We start from the raw sequence: 23926 nt of genomic DNA on the forward strand, positions 1-23926 counted from the left end.
TGTGCTGCCAGCCCAGCCACGTGGATCACGCCTTAAGAGCAACCAGATTTGAAAACGGACTCCCGTGTGACAAAGGCGGCAAAATTTCTTTCTTTTTTTTTTTTTTAAAGTATGTGGCTTTGAGTGAGTGAGTGCTTGCAAAATATTGCCAACGGTAATTGGAGTGTGCAGTGCACGTTTTCTATCCCATGGATGCCGTACCTTCTCCATCTCCTAAACCACTTGCATGGATGACATGCCGAAGTGGTGAGCGCTAGGGTTTTTTAATAGTTAATGTAGCATAAGTAGATCTATCCTACTGTTGGGTTTTCAGCAGTTTTCCTTAAAGCCAATTACAGTGTAATCAGGGAAGGTTTTGATGATGTATGAGGGCTTTACTTTGTTCTGGTTGGGGATGTGGGAGTTGAAATGTGGTCCCGCGTAGACATCTTTGAGAAATAGAGAGCATGTTCTAAATAAATATAATGGAAAAATATTATTGAGATCCGATAGTCCAGAAGCGATCGCATCCTCCCGCGGTTGCGTAATCGAATTTATTCTACTAACTCCCTCTTCATTTTTGATCCTCTGTAACTAAAGATGCCAGGTGCCTGTGATATTAGAAGATTAGAGGTGAGACTCAGAGATGGAAAGAGAGCCCAGCTGATTATTGTAAGGTTTTTCTGGATTGCTCAATCAACTCTTGATACCCTGAAGCTGATTTTACTTTCTGTGGTGGTAGGCTTCATGCAGGCCATTTGCTTCTCTTCCGTCCTTCTTTGGCTGCTGGTTTGAGGTCATTTTGTTATTTATTAGAACATCCACCGGAGTGTGGGAGTCAGGAAAAATACAAGGAAATAACCCTTAAATCTGCTAATTCGGCTGGTCAGAGTTTTGGATGAGGCGGTTGAAATTATTGACCCATCTTTTTCCATTAACTTCATTTATGTGTGTTCTTCCCTGTCCTGAAATACCATGATCTATGGTTAACGCTAATGAAGTTTTTAATATGGACTTTAAGGCTCTATGCATCTAGGATTTAGGATTCCAGAGTATTCTGCGTTACAGCGTTATTCAACTTTTTAATCCCCTCTTTCCCATAAATTTTCTCATTTCCTTCAAAATTCCACTTACCATTCTTTAGTTGCAAATTTCACTTCTCAAATGACCATTCAAATGAGGGGCCATTCTCAAATGACCTCTTTCTATTTTCCAATGCTGTTTTCCAATGAATTCCTAATCTCGAGTGATTATAGATTTTATCGATTCCCAAGTCAGGCAGAGAGTCATCCCAAGGCAATGTTTCGAATAGGTTTCACGAAACTAGAACGATAAGCAAAAAACTGCTAAAAAAATAATTTTCCCGTCGGAAATGATGTCGAGTGCACCGATGACTTACCGAGATCCGAAATATAGACTGGAACATAAGTTAAATTTGAAGAGTAAAAGAAATAGAAGTGATATTTATTGAGTGCGCTTCACTGACCACTCGGAAAGTACAAACCAAAGAAGCGACCTGTTCCTTGCCCACAAGAGGCTTACACTCTAACAGAGCATCGATCAATCGGTGGTACTTATTGAGCGTTTAAGATGTGCAGAACACACTCCACTTAGCCCTTGGGAGAGTACAATATAACAGTTGAACAGCCACATTCCCTGCCTACAACAAGCTCGCAGTCTAGAGGAGGTTGACGTCAGCAGACGGAGTCGTCAAAATGAATAATAGAGTGTCAAACTGAAGAAAAATCTATGCAAAAGTTCTGAGGATGGATAGAAAGTTCATTTATTTATGGTAACGCCCCGCCGCCCCCCAGGCTGTAAGCTCCTTGTGGGCAGGGAACATCTATACCGACTCTGTAATGTTACACTCTCCCAAGTGCTTGGTACCTGGAAGCGCTCAATACATACCAGCGATTGGCTGATTGATGGTAAGTCCTAGAGACGACTGATGAGTTTATACAGCACCTGGCCCTGGGAACTAATGGGGAAGACTCGTTGGAGAAGGTGGGTTCACAGTCTAAGGAAGGAGATCAAGTATCATCTCCCCGTTTTACAGATGAAGAAACCGTGGCCCAGAGAGTTTAACTGATTTGTCTTAGGACAAACAGCGGGTCAGCGGCCAAGTTGGAATTAGTAGTCTGGGTCTTCTTTCTGCTATACCACTCTGCATCTCTCAAAGACATAAAATGAACAGAGTTAGCACTAACTTACTTGATCGAATAGCAACATTCTGCCCAAAGCTGAGCATTAGAAAGTAAAATGCTTGTAGCTTCCGCATCCGGTGAAAAACATTTTCACAACAAGGCCCTATCTAACAGATCAGCTGTTGACTGATTTAGGAAGTTTGTTTGCTCTTTTGTTTGTTTGCTCAGTCAGCTTCTCAATGAGTACAACTTTGAGTTAGCAGCCATTAGATAAATGAAATCTGGAGTGATAAAACCAGGAGGAACTCAAACAATAGGTATTTATACAAACAATAGAAGCAAAACAACTCACTATGAATAGAATGCAAACAGGATAGGGAACTTGATAATTACAAGATGGCCAGAATGGATACATAAAAATCAAATAAAAAGAATAGAAAGATAAAGAGGAGAGTGAATGAATTAGGAGAGAGCTCACCGTGCAGAAAAACTGGGGGGGGGGGGGGGGGAGCCACTCTTACAATAACCTCTTTTTTGGTGGGGGGTTCTTTTTTTTTAATGGCATTTGTAAAGTGCTTACTAAATGTTAGAAACTGTAATAAGTGCTTACTAAATGTTAGAAACTGTAATAAGTGCTGGAGAAATCCACAGACTGGTTTCCAGTGTTGGCATTTCAATTTATCAGAGCTTATTTTCAGTTCATAACCATCACTGAGCTATGTGTAACTCAGTTTCTAGAGAATTAAGATTTGCCATCCCCCTAGAATATCACTTCCTTTGCAGTACCTCAGTTAGTTTTCTTAAAGAGAAAAATATGTTGATCAGATGCAGAACCCTTTAATAATTCCATTTAGGGCTTCCAGTGACAGCCTCTTCAAAAGTTATGGTTTGTCACCACAACCTCAAACTGGAATTTCCTGCAATTATATTGCACATTGGTTAGGAAAGCCAATTTGCAATAGTTAGGTTACTTATCCTTATTCGTTACAAAGGGTACCTTCTCTGTTGGGAACCATAGACTCTGTGCTGCAAAATGGAAATCCTGAGTTGTAGGGGTTTCAGACAGGTGTTGTTACTTAATCGATCGGTGGTGTTTTTCGAATATCATGCGCAAAATACAGTACCGATCGATCATTTGTATTTACTGAGTGCTTGCTGTGTGCAGAGCACTGTACTAAAGCACTTGGGTGAGTCGCAGCGTGGCGTAGTGGATAGAACATGGACCTGAGAGTCAGAAGGTCTGGGTTCTAATTCTGACTCTGCCGCCTGTCTGCTGTGTGATCTTGGGCAAGTCACTTCACTTCTCTGGGCCTCAGTTCTCTCATCTGTAAAATGGGGATTGAGACTGGGAGCCCCACGTGGGACAGGGACTGTGTCCAACCCGATTTGCTTGTCTCTGACCCGGTACTCTGTACAGTGCCTGGCACATAATCAGTGCTTAACCAATGCCACCATTGTGATTATTATTATTACAATATAAAAGAGGTGATAGACATGTTCCCTGTCCACGTGAGTACTTGGGAGAGTACAAGAGAGTTGGTAGACACGATCCCTGACTTTGAGGAATTTATAATCTAATGGGAATCTAGTGCGTGGCAGGGAAGATAACTCTGTAGGGGTTAACTTTCCTACGTGACCTCTCCCCTTGGTTATGAGTTTCCATTTCATGGGTTTTGGGAAGAAACCGGGCAGCAGCGGGAAGACGGAAGAGGCTTGCTTCTTGCTCTTTCTTTTGCCCCTCTATCTCTTCCGGGGTATCCGCGGGCACCCCCCTGGAGATCCCAGTTGAGTAAACTTTTTTTTTTTCCCTGTAGCCTGCACAGCTGTTAGATTGGGAAAAATAACTTTTTACTTTAATAAGAACAAGTTGGTTAAGTCCTCAATTTTGACATATTACATAAATTTGGTGAGCACGCGACAGAAAGAGTGAGCGGACACATCAGGCCAAGTGAGCTGACTTTCAAAATAGAAACTTGCGTGGTCACGTCCTTGTTCTATCTTTTATGCTGGCATAATACACCAGGTGGTAGACTTGCCTTCCCTTATACTCTAGTCGCTTTGTTTATAGAAGGTGTTGCATGCTTTGGAATAATTGTTGGACTCTCATTTGCTCAAGGAAGTTGCCGACCAAAGTGGAAAATGGGTTACCTGGTGAATAGTTCCGTATTGTACCAGAGAAGCAGCGTGGCTCAGTGGAAAGAGCATGGGCTTTGGAGTCAGAGGTCATGAGTTCGAATCCCAGCTCTGCCACTTGTCAGCTGTGTGACTGTGGGCGAGTCACTTCACTTCTCTGTGCCTCAGTTACCTCATCTGTAAAACGGGGATTAAGACTGTGAGCCCCACGTGGGACAACCTGATTCCCCTGTGTCTACCCCAGCGCTTAGAACAGTGCTTGGCACATAGTAAGCGCTTAACAAATACCAACATTATTATTATTATGGTAGTTTGCCCACTTCAGAGCCTCTGAATCGCTGTGTGGGTAACTTTGTATGAGTCAAAAAAAGTTGGGGTTTCTCTTCCTTTTTTTAAAAAATCATGATTAATACCCATAGTGTGCCGAGCTACTTCTGAAATGCCTATTTTGAAATGTTTATTTTCTTTGTGATGGATATATTGGTTGTAACAGAAAGAGTGCGCTTTAGTCTTGAAAGCAGGAAGTCTGTAGCTCTCCTGCACAAATACTGCTAGTTAGGGGTATGCCTTCTTATTTTAGGCTACTTCGGGTGGACCTGTTGATTGACACTTTCTGTTTTATCAGTTAGATAATGTTACCTCGATTAGTTTCTTCCTTAGGGCATTAGCCTAGATTTAGGACTTCTTTTTTTTTTTTTTTTCCCTTAAGGGCCCGATAAAGTGAAAGCAGGCCGCCATGACTCCTTGAGCCCCGGAATAGTTTTAGTAAGGAAGCTGTAACCTGAGCTCTTTCTCCTAGGCCACATGCTCGTCCCCCTCACCGGCCCACCTCGAAAACACACTCCCGCGTGGGTGTCCAAGAGAAACAGCGTGGCTTAGTGAAGCGAGCCCGGGCTTGGGAGTCAGGGGTCCTGGGTTCTTATCCCGGCCCCACCGCTTGTCGGCTGCGTGACCCTGGGCAAGCCATTTAACTTCTTTGTGCCTCAGCCTCCTCATCTGTAAAATGGGGATGAAGATGGGAGCCCCACGTGGGGCAACCTGATAACCTTGGATTTACCCCCGGGCACGTAGTAAAGTGCTTCAGTGCCATTATTATTATTAAGCATTTGGGAGAGTATAATACAGCAGAGTCAGCAGACACTTTCCCTGCTTCCTGGTGATTTTTCTCATTGTTCTGTGGGCAGGGAATGTGTCTGTTCATTGTAATATCGCACTCTTCCAAGTGTTTAACACAGTGCTCTGCACACAGTAAGAGCTCAAGAAATATGTCCGATTGACTGAAAGGTGCTGCGCTGACCCAGTGCAAGTTTTCTGGGCAGGAGAGCTACTTCACCTGTTCCCTAGAAGCCTCTGATTCCCCAGCTGCCATTTTTATGGAAAATATAAGAGGTGAGCAAGTCGGCACTCTCTCCCCTCCACCGCTTCAAAAAGTCTCTGAGCCCTCCGCATCCAGAAGGGAAGAATCCAGCTGTTCTGTGGATGCCAATGAGAATGGGTATTTACAACCCTCTGGCTGGCTGTTTCCGACGGGGATTTTCTCTGTACCGTGCATGTTTTTCTTTTTAAATTGAAACGCACGAAAGTATCGCCGTTCCATCAGGTAAAATCAACCGTGCAGCCTCAGATTTATCAACTTGCATTAATGGATTTCTCTTACTTTTCAAAAATACCAGATCTAGCGAGAACTGAAAGCACTTTATCGACAGCTGGGACCTTTAGCTACACTCTGTTACTCTGCTGACAGAGAAGTTCAGATTTTTTTTTTCCCCCCGAACAGACTATTACGATGGCGTCCAGAAGACAATTTCCCATTTCATAAAATGAAAGCAACTCGGGTGTTTTTATTTGCGCTCCGCTTATCTAACGCATGACAGAAATACCTGCTGGACCTCTTATAACGAGGAAAATTGTATCATCATGTCCCTCCCCCTTAGGATCTTATGCTTTTTGCATTTTTGGATCCTTCTGTTGGCCGGAGTGTGTTCTAGTGAACGTCTTACAGCCAGTGCTGTCTCCACCAGTGACCTGAGCACAATCTTATAATAATAATAATAATGATACTTAATGCACTTGTTAAGCACTTACTGCGTGCCTAGCACTGTTCTAATCGCTGGGGTAAGTACAAGTGAGTCAGGTTGGACGCAGTCCCTGTCCCGTACAGGGCTCACACTCTTATCCCCATTTAACAGATGAAGTAACTGTGGTACAGAGAAGAGAAGTGATTTGCCCAAGGTCTCACAGCAGGCATGTGGCAGAGCCGGGATTAGAACACGGGTCCTTCTGACTCCCGGGCCCGTGCTCTATCCATCAAGCCACATAAACCCCAGCTCTTAATTTTTCCTCTGTACAAGGGGGAAGAAATGATACCTGCCTCTCCCTACCCCTGCAGGAGGTTGTGAGGATAAAATGAGATAACAGATGTGCTAGTGTTTTGAGTTCTTGGAATGGAAGTCACTCTATGAATCCAAGTATTATTGAACCCTAGTCTCCCTTCAGGAACTCCCAGAGGCAGAACAATGCATCTCTGTGACCTGAGAAGGGGGAGTAAACCTCCCTCTGAACCCCCCCACCCCCGACACACACACACCCACTTCACCGCAATGTGCATTGCCGTCGACTTTATACCTCGCTAAGTGCACCTCAGCTCGGCCTGTTGAGGCTATTTCAAAATGGAATCCGAGCAGAGACTGCTGGACCGATATCAGAATCGTTTAATTCACTCATTCATATTTATTGAGCGCTTACTGTGTGCAGAGCACTGTACTGAGCGCCTGGGAGAGTACAATGCAAAAATAAACAGGCACATTTGCTGCCCACAACAAGCTTACAGTCTGGGGGGCTGTAGACTGTACTGTACTACAGACTGAACTGTGTCCCCCACCTGGTATTTATCTTTCCTTTTGCGGAAGGCAAGCTCCCTGTGGACAAAGATCGTGTCTTCCTCCTTGTACTTTCCCAAGTGCTTAGTACAGTGGTCTGCACAAAGTAAGTGTGATTGATTGGAACGAGACACCATCCAAGATCACAGTGTTCTTTCCTCATTCTCCCTTCTTCCCCGTGGCATCGGTGACCCTGCACAGGATGAATCAACTTTTTGTCTCGTCCAGGAAGTCAGCAGAGGAAAGCTCGTTATCATTTAGTGACGAGGGCGGGGGGGACGGTGGTTGCCGACGGAGGAGATTCTTTATGTAGCTCACCGGCCGTCGGTCTGACTCAGTGCTGCTTATGGTCTTAGGCCTTTAAATTCCAGCCACAGTTCCTGGGTGGCTGATGGTAGGGCACTCTGCCTGTAGAAGAAACTGGTCTTCTTGGATAAGAACTGAATAAGCAATTTGGCAGAGGTCTTGGTCCAAACATGAAACATAATTCAGATTTAGAGCTTTTTCCCTTTCAGACGAGGTGCCTTGAGCGATCAGGATTTTAAAAGTTGGGGGGAAAATCAGCTTTCATAAAGCAAATCACATCCACGGGGTTCTGAAACTCCACCACAAGACTTGGAAATCCGTCATGCAAAGCATCTCATCGCCCAAGCTCAAGACCTGAAAGAAATTAGGTCAGGCCTGAAAGTAAGCCAAGTGTAAGAAATTTTACACAAATGAAAAACACTCTCAAAAAGTTACTGAGGTTCAGTGTTGTCGTATACCTCACCTCTGAAAAGTCTAAGTGAAGAGGGCCAGTACCAAACTCTGAAGGGGCAGTAATACATTTTTTTGGTGTCTAATGGCCTTGCTGATACATTCTGTTGAACATTTGATAGAGTGGTTTGAGTTTCTGCACTACAGTAGTTCAAGGAAATGAAATCTATTAGATTCTTTTAAGGGCTGGGGGATTAAATTATATTTGGAGCATAAGTCCACTTGAGTTTTCATTCTTCCTGAGTTGGAAGAGAAGTCTTTCAGAAAATTGAGGCCACAACCCAACTAATTAATGCATGTTCAATGTAACTCTATCTCCTAGGTCTCTTTATCTTTTAGTTCTTCTGTGTTTCTCTTTACTTCTAGCACATTCTGTACATTAAAACCCTTGCTAAAATCTCAGTTCTTCCAGTGATTTAGTTCTCCGCACCTCAAGCTGTATAAACGAATTAACCGTCTCTAATACTTGTGAGCTTATTTATATTCAACCTCAGCACTTTTGACTATGTGGTTATTCAAATGTATGTTCATTTATTTCTTTTGACTGATCTATTTGTAAATGTCTTTATTTCTGCCTGGTTATTATTTAAGTTCATGTCACTTTGTTTTGTACTTCCCGAGTGTTGAGCGTGGTACATTGCTCGCAGTGGGGACTTAATAATATTGCTACTACTAATCCCTTGGTTATTCTTCGTATTAATAATAATTGTGGTATTTAGACATGTACTCTGTGCCAAGCACTGTGGCTCAAAGTCTAAATGGGAGGGAGAACAGGTATTTAATCCCCATTTTACAGAAGAAGAAATTCAGGCCCCAAAAAGTGAAGTGACTTGCCCAAGGTCACACAGCAGGCCAGTGGTGGAATTGATATTGAAATCCAGGTGTCCTGACAGCCGGGCCCTTGCTCTTTCCACTAGGTCATGCTACCTCTCTGATGTCTGGAGAAGTTGCGTTTCTTGACAGTGTACTGGTTGACCATTGATTCCCCCGACCTGCCGAGTTAGTTGATGGTAAGTCAGAAAAGTTTCAAAGGATTCATCTGGGAAACTAAGGAAAAATAGTTCCTTTGGATAGTTGGGGCAACTGCCTAAATAAACACATCAGTCATTGAGACCCCAGGAGGATATCTGGGAGGTCACAGTAGCTGCTGAGATCCCAGCTCTACCCCATCTCCCCCACAACGCCTGTGACGTTAATCACAACTATTGGTCATAAAGCGGCCTAGCCTCATTTAAAATGGTAGCCGCATCAACTTTTTCTCCTGAAGGGTGAGGAAAGAGGAGTGTGAGAATTGGAAGGATGAGGATGGGAAATGTAAGGAAAAAAAATGGAGGCGGTGGGGATAGTTCTGGGCCGAGGTCTACCCGTTAAAGTGGAGAACTTGAGTTACTGAGTTACAGCTTCAGACATTTCCTTTCCCTTCAAGTGCCTAGTGCAAGAATTCTGCGTACAGTAAGTGCTCAGTAAATAACATTGATTCTCCACCTTTGCCTTACCAAATCGATTTCTAATAATAATAATGTTTCTTAGTGGCAAAACCTGGGGTGGGTACAAGATAATCAGATGCGACCCAGGCCTTCTACACAGAGCTCATGGTCTAAAAGGAGACGAATGGATATTTTCATTTCCATTTTACGGATGAGGAAACTGAGGGCCAGAGAGGTTAAGTAACTTGGTAAATGTTACACAACAGGGCAAGTCATGGAGACAGGAGTAGAATCTGGGTCACCTTACCCGTAATTCTGTGCCCTTTCCAGTAGGCTATCCTGCCTTTCTAACATTTTCAGTCTCTCTGCACAGGGAAGCAACTTTATCTCCTTGATTAATTTAGCTGACCACTTGTGTAGCTTTTCTAACAGTCTTCTGTCCTTCCTAATTGATGAGCAGTGCACCATTATTCCCTGAGGAGGAGAGGTGGAAGGGAAATATCGAAGTTTTATATAGACCAGGGTTTTTGCTTTGTTTAAAATCCTTAACCGATGATGCCTTTGGCTGTACATTGAGCTGATGGTTTCTCAGAACACTGGGTGATGACTACAAGATCCCCTTCTAAGATACTTTTTGGAGTTTGCAGAAAAGGTACAGAAGAAAATTAAACCTTTCTAAAGGGAAATTGTTTACCCAGGGAAATATTGCCAGAACCCCAGCTACAGGCGATTGTGATAGAAGGTTTTTATGGTGAGTGGAATTTTGTTGCGAATTAAGTGTTTGGACTTGCAGGACATTATTCCTTACTCTCTCTCACCTCTTTCGCCCTCCATTAGCTGTTAAACAGGAAAAGTCACTCCATTAAAGAAACATTTGTTTCCTAAGAGAGACGTACCTTATGATTCACAGAAAGAAAATGGGGAGGAATTTATAGCTGGATGTTAAAAAAGAATTGCTTGACTTGTAACTTTTGTGGGAACTGAAAGATGAAGCATAAAAACATTCACTTTATGTCTAGCTCGGTAAATTCCAAAGTCTACTTAATTGGTGAAAAGGCACTATAAATCATAAACATTTATTAACCTGAAATAATTAGCATTCATCTTATTTTTGGTAAACAGTAGTGGTTCTAGACCAAAAGAAAGTGATGCATCTGAAAAATACATTGAAATTCATTCTCTTAGCTAGGCCGTTTCCCACGTCTTTTCCTAAGTTTCACTACTAGTGTTTTTCTCCAGAGGCCACAGCTCAAAATAATGACTTCGTAATACTACATGAATCCACAGTTTCATAACAGCGTCGGACCACTTAATGCTCTTGGTGATATCTCACCGACCCCATCCAACTGTGATTAGCAAATACGCATGCTATAAAAAGCGTGCCTCTAAGGAAATGCAAAGGGATACACATAGTCCTTTAAACCTATATAGAAAGTTTAGGATTTCTGAATGTTAATTTTGAACAAAGTGCATGCTTAAACTTAAAGTTTATGCCTTCGGTTAATAGTTCTCCTGGGTAAAAAAAATCAAACATCTATACCTTAAATGAATTTAACGACCTGCGGACTGACATTTTCTCTATGAAAGCCATACTTGGTTTAATGAGTAGTTAAATATTGATGATATATTAAAATACTGGCTGAATAAAAATGGCAGTATGGATTTCAGAATAGGAATTTTTGATTTTTGTGTGTGTGTGTTGAAAATTTCATGAACTGAAAAAAGAAAATGCCATCCATCAGAATGCCATTGTGAACACAAGAGTCCAATGTTTAGAATTGCCCTATAAAAAGCCCAAAAGCCAAGAAAGTGAATTAACCCTCCCATGAAAATCTTGGACATCAGGACACCCCTGGAGAAAGGACTGAGTTAATCAGAGGGTATTCAGGAATGCTATATGTCATCTACAGTTGTGGATTCTTAAACTGTAATTCAGACAAAGTTACGACCTGTCTCTATTTCATCCATACTTTCAAAAATCATCCAAGAACGGCCGAATGGTTCATCACCATTCCGGAAGCATCCTTAGAGGCAAGCTTGCGCCTTTCATCCCAGAAGCTTCCTAAACCGTTCCTCCAAAGTGATGTCTTCTGTGGGTTGTGAGAGCCCTTGTTCTCTATGTGGCAAGCGGCAGAGACAGTGATCTGACTGGAACATGAGTTCAGCCCAAGGCTACCCGCAGGGTTATCACCGGAATAAAGAGAAGGTGACGTAAGTAAGGCGGTCAACAGAATTAGGGTGTCCACTGGGTATAGAGTGTGATGACGAGCATGGCGGGGGGAAGGCCCCAGTAAAATGCAAGAAATCGCCCCTCTTTTTGAGGCTTTCCCTCCCTGCCTTCTCACCCCAGTTCTACTGTGAGGAGAAACAGGACCAACACAGAAGAATATAATGTACTTTGAATCTTGATTTCGGTGTGATATAAAATGTATGTATATGCCTAGTAGGTTTTTGGGGGTCCCTGACAGTGTCTGCAGGACTCAGACCCTCCCACCCCCCCGATTACTGGCTGGGGTTGCGAGTGCTTGAGGTATTACAACAAGTTTCCCGGCTTGGTTCCTGCTCTCCTGTCCCCAGAGTTGACCTGTTTAACCCTAAACCTCAAGGTGGCATTATCAAGCACAGCTCCCAGCTGTCTCTGGGTTGTTTCAGGATGGTTGGAAGGAAATGAGGTGGGCATGGCCGTCTCTCTTCCATAGCCCCATATCTTCCTCCAACAGCATGGAAGAAGGAAAGCCTCATTTCGTCTTCGCTCTGACGTCCGATGTGAATGAGAGAAGCAGCGTGGCTTAGGGAGTCAGAGCGCGGACCCGGGAGACGGAGGACCTCGGTCCCTATTCCGGCTCTTCCGTTGGCTTGCTGTGTGAACCTGGGCAAGTCACTTAACTGCTCTGTGCCTCAGTTTCCTCAGCTGTAAAGATGGGGATTCGATACCTCCCTCCTACTTAGACTGTGAGCCCCTTCTGGGACAGGAACCACAGCTGACCTGATTAAAGAAGCCTCCAAGACGCCTTCCCTGACTAAGTCCTCCTCTCCTCTTCTCCCACTCCCTTCTGCTGTGGTGTCCCCTAGGCCACACTGCTCGGAGCCCTTTACGTCTTAAGGGAGTAATATCAATGACCGGCACCTAATGAGTTGAATACAGGTTAACGTTCTCTGCAGTCGTCAGGCAATCGTATTTCTTGAGCGCGTGCTGTGTGCCGAGCACTATACTAAGTGCTTGGGAGAGTACAGCGCAACAACATACCGGATACATTTCCTGCCCTCAACAAGCTTACAGTCTGCCGGGAAGGCAGATGCTAGGACTTCTACCCAGCTGGAGGTGAAGAAAAAGGAAATGCTCAAGTTTTTTTCCGAGTGCCTTGCATAGTCACCTCAGAGGAATTGTGTATTTGAGCCAATAACTTATCTTTGCCCCCGAGGGTGTCTTTATTTTGGATCAGGAAGAGAAGATGCCCCTGTTTGATAGAGGGCTAGACTTTAGCAGTAAAACAGACCCAATAGCCCATCTTGCCCAGCTATGCAAATAATTGTGGTGCCAGGGAAAGGAAATTCGGCCAGACCTAACAGACTTCCCTTTCTTCTTTTTACTATGGTGCTTAGGGGAATTTGTGCTTTGGGGACAGTTTTGAAGTGTATTGGCTTCCTGCAGATGCTGGGTCTTAAAACCTTCTAGACTGTAAACTCACCGTGGCCAGGGAACATCTGTAATATTGTTAGCACTTAGTACAGTGTTCTGCACACAGTAAGCACTCAATAAATATAATTGATTGACTGCTTCAGGCCACAAAGGGAAAGGAGTGATGTAGGTGGTTGCTTTGGTTAATCTGAATAAGGCTAATAGAGTTTTTATGGCATGGTAAAAAAATTTTGCAAGTCCAGGGATTTTTAAAAACATCTGCAAATTGATCTAGTCTGAGTAGGCCATCACCTAAGCAGTTTGTGCTTTGAAGGTCTTTTAACGTGACCTGAAAGATGGGATTTCCTCTCAGTCTACAGGAGATGATTGCTTAATTAGTATTTCCAGATTTTCCTTCACTGACTTTTTAAGATTTCTAACCCCCAACTCCTGGTTCGCTTTCTTTGTGATTTAAACGCCGGTGTAAAGTTTGGAGAAAAATTCAAAGATTTGGAACGATACAGCATATTAACAGATCACTGAAAATTTTCAGAATTGAAAACAAAGACTCCTTCCAGTGACTGCACTGACTCGCACACCAGTTTAGAATTCATTGTGTAAGAAGCTTTCTCACAGAGCAAAAAAGCAGAGGCACAATGAGATCTCTTTATTATCATTTGGATTCATAATATTAAAGCTGAAATCATTTTAAAAATCCATTCTGCAAATGCAGTTTGTGTATTTGGGATGTCGTTTGCCAAAATAAATATTGTGCTGATGAAATGTAAGTGAACCCAGGTGGAGCAATTAGAATATAATGCTGTTGTTTACTATTGCAAAAGTTATTTTTATCAGATAATTAATATTAAAAGTTCAATAATGTCATATTTAGCAGAAATATGGGGAAGATGTTTTAAAACTAATTTCACTTATTGTTTAAGAAGCTAGCTTTGCACACATTAATCTTCCTTTCTTCTTAATTCAAGGTTGATGGACCAGATCTTACACATTGTACTTCTGAATGGGGCACTCAATAACTATGCAAAATATCAATTTCTCCCAGGGGTATTTATGCTTTGATATATTCTGATCCTTATTAAATTTAAACAGGATCAAATTTATACAGCCCTGGAAGAGATTTATTAAAATACACTGAGTGGACAGATTGTGAGAATGCAGAATATTATAATAACATACGGCTTTTCCCGGGGAATAATGATTATCAAGAATCAAATAAATCTGTAGGAGGTTAAGTATATAGGGAAAAGATATCAATTGTGATTCTGGAAAACTAGACAGAAATACCATTCGGAGATGTGTTACCGTGAGGAGTAATGGATTTTGTCCGTTTAAACTAAATATTCAGTAGTATTTGAAAATTCCATTTTCTAAAGCAACTCAGATTCAGAATAAAAAAAAGTTAAGTATTATTTACTTTTAGCACGATCCATCTGTTAGAGGCACCTGTTCTCCACTTTCCCTAGTTTTTATTAAATAAAATTGAAAACACATGTATTGTGGTGCTTGATGAAACCTTTTTAGGGAAAGAGAAATCTGTTTCCCCTTAGAAGAGATTAAAATAAAGAAAACAACAGTGACTGAGCTGAAACTTTTGATAAGCTAGTTTATCATATTGTTGCAAATTCAACTGTGTTCACCTAAATCATTTCAGGGTGCTTTCATGATGGGGAGTATGATTTAAATTAAGTTCTGGTGTTTCTTGTGTACAGTCAATAGTTTTGTATATGGTCAATAGTAAATGTAAGACCTTTGTATGTAGGGGCTGTTTTGTCTGTATTTCTGTTGTCTGTCACTGAAGAGCTTCATACTTGACAAGGTTTTCCCTGACCGTCCCCACATATTGTACGATAAGAATGATAATGTCATTTATTGAGCTCTTACTATGTGTCAAGCGCTGTATTAGTCATTCGTATTTATTGAGCGCTTACTGTGTGCGGAGTACTGAACTAAGTGCTTGGGAGAGTGTAGTTTAAGACACATTCCCTGCCCACAGTGAGCTTAGAGTCTAGAGGGGAAGTACTAAACACTGGGGTAGATACAAGATCATTAAGCTGGATACAATGCTATCACACTAACTTGCTCCTGATTTAGGAGATGGACAGTTCACACTGGTCCTTTAGTAATTACTTTTATGAGATCGGTAACCGATTTTATTGGATCTCACCAGTGCGTTTGTCGGCTTATGAAACTAAGCCTCTGGCTTTTGTAATAATAATAAGAAGCTTTGTATTAATAATATTAATGATGATGATATTTGTTAAGCGCTTACAATGTGCCAGGGACGGTACTAAGCCCTGGGGTGGATACAAGCAAATCGAGCAAGCCATTTGTGGGCAGGGATTGTCTCTCTTTATTGCTGAATTGTACTTTCCAAGTGCTTAGTACAGTGCTCTGCACACAGTAAGTGCTTAATAAATACAATCGAATGAATGAATGAAGTGACACTGTCCCTGTCCCATGTGGGGCTCACAGTCTCAGTCCCCATTTTACAGATGTGGTCACTGAGGCCTAGAGAAGTGAAGCGACTTGCCCTAGGTCACACAGCAGACAGGGGGTGGAGTGGGGCTTAGAACCCATGACCTTCTGACTCCCAGGCCCGCGCTCTGTCCACTAGGCCATGCCGCTTGTGTTCCCCACCCTTGGACCCAGTGGGTAGATGACTTCATTGTGGGTTTGAGCCTAGCCCTACTGTAACTCAATTGATAGTGGGCACCCACCAACTCCTCACCTAGGCGTTATCCTGTGCCCAAGACGGTGCCAGGCTTCCCAGTGAGGGAGGGGGGCAGGATTAGTTTTCAGTGAGAGCATGGTGACCCTGGCGTCGCTCCTGCCACTCTGTAAGGCAACAACAGAAGAGTTCTTTTCTTGCTGCCTCTAAGAAGTGGTTTGTAGGAAGGGGGTCAATGGCAATACCTCTTGCAGGATCGCTGGCTAAGGAAGACTTTTGGGAAATCCCCCTCCTCTTATAGACCTGGGCAGATTTGGTCCGTGTTGACAGCTGCAGCCATTTCTCCTGCATTATCTTTGAGGATATGCCACGCCTATTTCATTCCCAGCATGACCCCAGGGGATCCCCCCGCCACCCCAGATTTCACCGCATCTGCCTCCTACCATTCCTTTCCAAATTCCTTGAGTGAATTGTCAAGCCTGATGCCTCCACTTCTTCTCCTCCAATTCTCTCCTTGACCCCCTGAGATCTGGCTTCTGCCCCCTCCTCTCCATGAAAACTGCCCTCTCGAAAGTCACCAGTGACCTCCTTCTTGCCAGATCCACTGGTCTCTACTCCATCCTGATCGTCCTCGACAGCTCAGCTGCCTTTGACACCGAAGACCACCCTCTTTGGTTTCACTAACACTGTCTCCTCCTGGTTCCACTGTCTATCCGGCCAGTATGTTTCTACGTCTTCCCCTCTGCCTCCCACCTCTTTACTGTGGGAGTCCATCATAGCTTTGTTCTAGGTACGTGGTTACTGCTTACTGTGTCTCAAACACTGTTCTAAGGGCTGGGGTAAAAGCAAGTTTGTCAGGTTGGGCAAACTCCCTGCCCCACATGAGGCTCAAAATCTAAATTGGAGAGAGGAGGATTTAAACTCCATTTACACGAGGTAACTGAGGCACAGAGAAGCTGTGACTTGCCCAAAGTCAGCCAGCAGAAAATTGGCAGAGCTGGGATTAGAACCCAGGTCTTGTGACTCCCAGGCCCATGCTCTTTCCACTAGACCATGTTGCTTTTCTGTTCTCCATCCACACCCATTTCCTTGGAGAACTCATTCGCTCTCGTGGCTTCAACTACCATCTCTGTGTGGGTGATTACTAAGTCTGTCTCTCCAGCCCCGACTTTCTCCTTTTCTATAATCTCACATTTCTTCCGGCCTTCAGGACGTCTCTACTGGAATGACCTGTCAACACTTCAAACCTAACGTCAAATTTGAAGACAAATCTTGGTTTTTTGGTGCTTAAAAATAGCAAAATAAGAACTCCTCAGAGATACAAGAGCAGTAAGTTGTGGGCAGGGAACACCTTTGCCAACTCTGATATACTGTACTCTCCCAAGCGCTTAGGACAGTGTTCCGCACCCAATAAGTGCTCAGTAAATGCGATTGATTGATTAACACGTTACTTTTGGTGTGTAACTTTCACCGAACAACCATAATATGCCAGATATTTTTAGGGTATATTGTATACATTTTGTCTGCCTGCTGACTAAGGTGTCATGATACACATCACAGATGTGCCCAGAAAATGTACTGATCATTATAATTTTATCATTTTGCTTCTGATTTCTGGTTTTCAGCCTTTAAACCCTGATGACTCTTAGTGGATACTAGGAGGAAAACCATTTAGCTAAAAATTTTAAAGAGTGGCTGCATATTTTGTGTTACAGTCAAATGACTGGGATTATAATGCAATTAAAACCTTTAAGTGATTTCATTTTAAAGTCTGGTAAAATTGGCTATGTTTAATTTTAATGATGGCAGGGAAATGAGAGCATGAAAAGTTGCTTTTGAAAATAAGTAAATAGCCTTGCAAACAGTCATATTTTATCATGTCTCTGTAGAGCTTATGAACTGTTCTTATAATCGAATCTCTCAGAACCTGGAATAAAAATAAAAAGATTGAAATCCAGAAAGTCAAACCTTTTCATCTTTTCTCAGAGCTTATGGTTTTGCTAGAGAAATGACATTTTATTCACAAGAGGGAATGTAATAAATATTGTTTGAAGTTTCTTTTTTCAATAAAGGTCATGGAAGCCCTTGTTTAGACCAAGCTTAATAACATGGTTTTATTATGAGGTCCGCTGAAAGAAGCCTTTTTGTTCTTTTATATTTGTTGTGGAATTTGGGTGAGCTTGCTCTTTATTAGTGGTTGGAGATAGTCACAGACCTTTGGAGCTATTTTCCTGTTGGAAATTATGGGCTGTTAGTTCAGACTCTTCAACTATTCTTTTTGGAAACAGTTTCAAAATGCTTTGGGTAATAGTTAGTCATGCATCCTCCTTCTTTCTGACGGATCGATCTAGAAGTGGAACTTCCGTAGAAATTAAGAAAATCTTCCTTCTTTTCCCAAATGATTCAGTTTTGAGATTTGATGCCTTTTTAGTAAAAGTTTAAAAAAGCGTTTTTGGGATTTGTATCCTTTTCTGAAAAGGTAAACCCACAGATTGGTAGCTCTGTCTGACTTCAAGCCCAAGTCGTCCAGTGTGGGTAGCATTTTAAAGACAAGGCTGTTAAATAGGCAAAGTATAGAATTACATTCAGTAACAGAGGGCTTTTTCAGTACGGCTAGAACTTCTGTTGTGTGTTGTTTCACTCCCTGACCTCTGTTGAATAATTGAGTGGTAATGATTAGGTATGGCTCCTAATATCTTCTCGAAAATTCACCAACTTTGGGTTGTGGTTTTTTTTCCCCAGAATGGGAGTGGCCTCGGTTAGGGTTCTAGATTTGGAGGGGAAGGATAGAAACAAGCACTTGTCATCTTCCCTACCTGCTGCTCCCTTTCGGCCTGCCCACTGTATTATGTGGTACAATAAACCTTTCTCTTAGACTGACAGAGGGAGATTAGGAATGAGAAGCAGCATGGCCTAGTAGTTAGAGCATGGGCCTGAGAGTCCAAAGGCTGGGTTCCAATCCTGGCTCCACCACTTGTTTGCCCTGTGACCTTGGGCAAGTCACCTCCCTTCTTTATGCCTGTTATCTCATATGTAAAATGGGGATTAAGACTGTGGGCCGCCTGTAAGACAGGGACTGGGTCCAACCTGATTATCTTGTATCTACCTGAATGCTTAGCACAGGGCCTGGCAGATAGTAAGCGCTTAACAAATACCATTCCAAAATAAATATCTGGAATTGTGTCCTGAACCCAGTTGCCAACTTTTGATGCGGGTGGAGAGAAGGGCAGCATGGGAAAGTAGGTTGGAGTTGCCTTTTCTCTCTTCTCTGGTATCCAGTCTTTGCTCTCTTCCCCCTTTCTTCTCATAAGTACTGCCATAAACCATCTGACTTAGTACTAAGGCATGTGGAATAGGCTTAGACATGCTGAGAGACATGTGAATACCTTGACTTTCAAAGAGTTCTCCGGTAGTAATCAATCGGCGGTATTTATCGAGCACTTAACTGTGTGCGGAGCACTGTGCTAAGTGCTTGGGAGAGTACGAAACAATAGAGTTGGGAGAATCTGCTCACGAGGAGTTTACAGTTTAGTGGAAGTAATTGTGATGAATGTCATCTCCCCTCTGCTTTGATCAGTAGTTTAGTATGACGGATGACTGTTCTTTATTGGATAAAAAAAGATGGTGATTAAGCTAAGGTAGTTGTTCCTGAGAGGGTTTATTAGTTCAATGTAGAGTTACAGTAGAAATGACTTTTCTTAGAGTGATTTTGGGCCCGTGCTGTTCTAGGTGAGAGTAAATGAAAGTCGACGTTTACAAGTACTATTGTTATGATCGCTGGGTAGCGTGGTATAAGTAATGTCTTCATTTCTCCTGATTTCAGCTGGGTCGTCCCATTTTGTTTATGGGTTTTGTGTGTGTAGGAAAGTGGGAGGGCACAAACAAAGGGGTTTCTGGTATACCTAATTTTGACATGACTCGTGTTCTCCCTGTGTACTTTGGCTATCATGTTAAGGAATTAGGGAACGTTCAATCAATAGCATTTATTCAGCCCTCTTGCTTTATGTTATCCTTAAGTGCTTTGAAAAATGTATCAGATCTGTGTTTATTCAGAAAATACAAATCTTTTCACATTAATCGTCTCTCGTCTCATCAAATTATTATTTATCATAGACTATTTGATTACAAATTTATTTTTTTTCCATCGGTGATGTCCACCAGGATTACTTCTAAAGACCATAATGGGCCACAAGATTGTATTCTAGTAGATTGGTATTTAGAAATACCAGTTCCAAGCACCTTAGCTGAGTGTGTTGAAGCATACCGCTTCCCAAATAGAGGACCAGCCACTGGAGGAATATAATGGGGGGAGAGGAGAGAAGGGGGAAGGGAAAACTGGAGGTATTATCTGACATAGGTATGAAATTAAAATTAATGAAAATCTGTTTTAGGTTAAAAATAATCTGAGAATCTTAATTACTAAAAACCGTGTAGCAATAAAAATGGCCTGAGAGCATGAGCTGTGAATATTAAAAAATTTGGAATGTTACTGCATTTTTTGAATTATGTGGAGTCATATGACTTAGACTGGTATGCTTAATTTGAATATAACATGAGGTACAAGATATTAATTGCAACAAAGATAACATGCTAATTAAAAGGTTCATGCACAGTTGTCGGGGGTTAATTGTGTACATTGACAGACTTGGAATAGGAACCTAATTATATTACAGTCTCTGAAAGGAGCATTTTGCCTGTTAATGTAAGACAACTTATTATATGTCCTGGTTTTGCTTTGCTTGGAAATAAATCCTTTGGTACACTGTTCTTTGAAGTGAAACTGCAGAGATAAGGGTGTTCAAACCAATGATTATACTATATAAATAACCTCTTTCAGCATTAGCTATCTGTTTAGTTCCAGAGGTATGACATAACTAACACATTTTATTCATATTTTCAGTTTGGAAGGGATATACCCAAATGAAAACTTTCTAAAATGAATTACTAAAGGTTACTAACAGTTAGCAATGTTCAGAATTCCTGAAAATGCCCATTATGCTTTTAACTTTAAATCCAACTTTATTGTGACATTTTCATCATTCAAAAGATTTGAACCTCATGTTTTTCAATAAATTAGAAATTTGGGCTTTTTGCAGTTGATGAACTCTTTTATCTTGTCCCTTAAAATTCTATTTCAAGGGTTTTTTCAAAAAATAGTTGATCCTGTTAAATGATCTCTAAAGAGATGTTTTTAGCAACTCACTTGGTAAATCAAAGGCAAAAATTTTGTTATACGCTGTCAACAGAGTGGAAATTTTACAGGTTAGGTTAAATTATTGAAAAATTTTTCTCTGGACAGTAACTCTGCATAATAATATGGTTTAATAAACTGAATTCAATAGCCTGGTTTAAGCACCTTAGTGGTTTACTAGAAAACAAGCAAAACATTTACCTTTTTCTTTTCTGCTCCGTAGTCCGTTAAAAGCTCAATTATTCAATAATTCAAAAGTCATGTCTGTTCAGTTTGGAGAGATTACGTGGGGAAAACATGTTGTAAAAACACAAAACCAATCAATCAGTGGTATTGAGCACAAACTAGAAGCAGACCACTGAACTAAGCACTTGGCAAAGTGCAATACAATGGAATTAACAGAGATGTTCCCTGCCCATAATCAGCTTACAGTCTAGAGGGGGAGACAGACATTCATGCAAATAAGTAGTTCATAACATAAATCTAAAGATATGTACAAAACTGCTGTGGAGTTGGAGGTGGGGTGAATGTCAAAAATCACAGATCTCTGCTAGTTTGCCTCTCCTTTGCTCCATCTTAATGGAATACCCATCATTATATGGTAAAGTTGAATTCTCCTGAAACCAAGATGGATTTTCCCAGAAAACCAAAAGTTCCCTTACAATTATGACCTGAAAAATTTAATCAATCAATCAATAATGGTTTTTGAGTGCTTGCTCTATGCAGCATGGCTTAGCATGGGCCTGGGAGTCAGAAGGTCATGAGTTCTGATCCCAGATCCGCCACTTATCTGTTGTATGGCCTTGGGTAAGTCACTTGACTTCTCTGTGCCTCAGTTACCTTGTTTGCAAAATGGGGATAAAGACTGTGAGCCCTATGTGGGACAAGGACTATGTCCAACCCAATTTGGCTGGTATCCACTCCAGCGCTTAATACAGTGCCTGACACATAGTAAGGGCTTAACAAATGCCATTATTATTATTATTGTTATGCAGAGCACTGCAATAAGCACGTGGGAGAATACAGTAGCATTCATTCATTCAATAGTATTTATTGAGCGCTTACTATGTGCAGAGCACTGTACTAAGCGCTTGGAATGTACAAATCGGCAACAGATAGAGACAGTCCCTGCCCTTTGATGGGCTTACAGTCTAATCGGGGGAGAAAGGCAGACAAGAACAATGGCAGTCAATAGAGTCGAGGGGAAGGACATCTCATAAAAACAATGGCAACTAAATAGAATCAGGGTGATGTACATCTCATTAAACAAAATAAATAGGGTGATGAAGATACATACAGATGAGCGGACGAGTACAGTGCTGAGGGGGTGGGACATGATCCCTGCCCTCCAGGAACTTAAGCATTTCATTTGGAGGACCAGCATGGTCTGGTGGAAGGAACTGGGAGTAAAAATCTCTCCCTTTATGCTCAGGGACCCTGCCGCACTACCTCTGTGACTGGGGTATGCTGGGAACAAGGCCTTGTGCTGGTCACAACTGGTAATGATTTCTTAGGTTGGAAATGGGTCCCTATTATCGTACCAGCCTTGAAGGTTTGAGGTAAGTTGTTCCCTCCATAAGGTCGGAGGAAGACTACGTTTGAGTGTGTCAAAACTACTAAAGAATTCAACTAGAATGGAAAGTTTGAAAATTGATATTGATGCCTATGAAGATAAAGAGCCAGCCTAAAATCTGGGAAATTGATGTAAACATTGTCTCTAGGATTTCTCTATTATGATGGATTCTTTTTTTTGGGGGGGCCGGCTTGCTCTTCCACTCCCACCTGTTGTATAATAGAAGGACCCTTGTGGTTCTGAAGTTCCATCTTCCTGTCTTCAGGCATGATTGCACTAGTATTATGGACACTATAAATCTTTCACATCAAAACATATGTCACCTGAAAGGTGTACTTCATTTTTCCTAAACAAATTTCTTTGATTGGGATAGTTTTTATGTGACTTAACTCATCCATCAATTGACTAAAATGAGCCTTTTTATGCATTAAAATTTAGGCTACCATTGATTGTTCCGGGGTGCCTGGAATCCCTATTACTTTGGTGTTGGAGGAGAATCACACTAATAGAAGTTTTTAACTTTGTTTTGCAGAATGTAGGTCACAGAAGGCAAACCTCTTCTAATCGTGGTTTCTTTCAACATAAATCCATTAACCTACAGTGATAACCTCCCTTTTGAAAGTTTGACATAAACAGTAGAGCATTATAATAGAGGTTCTTGGCAGAACTGGGTTTGGAAGGACATTCTAAAGGAAGCTAATGAAGCTGTAAAGAAGGAAATTTTAACAGGGATTTTATCTGGGCTTTTCATTTGTTTACAGTAAATATCTCAGCAGCATTTAATGGCTTTAAATAGTTAAGCACTTCTTCTGCTTCACACTTTGTGATGAAGGCTGTAAAGAGAAATTTATACAATATGCCAGTGTTCGATACGGTTAAATACTTCGAGATGTTTAACAAATTGGTTTTCTCATCACTGATGGAAAAGAGACAAGTAGAAAGGTGTCCTGAATAGGGCGTAATTCTGGAAACTGGGAGACCTTGTGTTCCTGTTTGTTCCTTAAATGTTCTAAAATACCTGATGCCACAAGGGACTTATGAGGATGAAAAAGAACGCTTGACTAGTTGTCTTAGGAAGAGCTGTGATGCAGGAGGGAAAGGGTACTAGGTCAATAAAATCTTTTCTATAAATTCTGTACAAGTTCCTCTGAGGTTGATAATTTTTGTAATCAGTTCACCATTTAGAAATAAATCATTTTTTAAGGGCTTACTGTGTGTGGAACACTGTCCTGAGTGGTTGGTAGGGTACAGTGTAACCGAGGTGGTAGACATATTCCCTGCCCACAGGGTGCTTAGTAGTAGTAATGATAATAACAACAGTTATGGTGTCTGTTAAGCTCTGTGTGCCAGACACTGTACTAAACGCTGGGATGGATACAAGTAAATCGGGTTGGACACACTCCCTGTCCCATTTGGGACTCACAATCTTAATCCCCATTTTGCAGATGAGGTAACCGAGACCCAGAGAAGTGAAGTGACTTGCTCAACGTCACCCAGCAGACTGGAGGAGGAGCTGAGATAAGAACCCATGGTCTA

At 41.8% G+C, this 23926-nt stretch overlaps 1 protein-coding gene across 2 annotated transcripts in view; it reads left to right on the forward strand.

The window, feature by feature from the left end:
* Positions 1-23926, forward strand: part of TOX3 (TOX high mobility group box family member 3) — a 97623-nt gene that overhangs the window by 5755 nt on the left and 67942 nt on the right. The window lies entirely within an intron of this gene.

Source organism: Ornithorhynchus anatinus, chromosome 11 (genome assembly GCF_004115215.2).
Source record: "Ornithorhynchus anatinus isolate Pmale09 chromosome 11, mOrnAna1.pri.v4, whole genome shotgun sequence".
In the NCBI taxonomy this organism is placed as follows: domain Eukaryota; kingdom Metazoa; phylum Chordata; class Mammalia; order Monotremata; family Ornithorhynchidae; genus Ornithorhynchus; species Ornithorhynchus anatinus.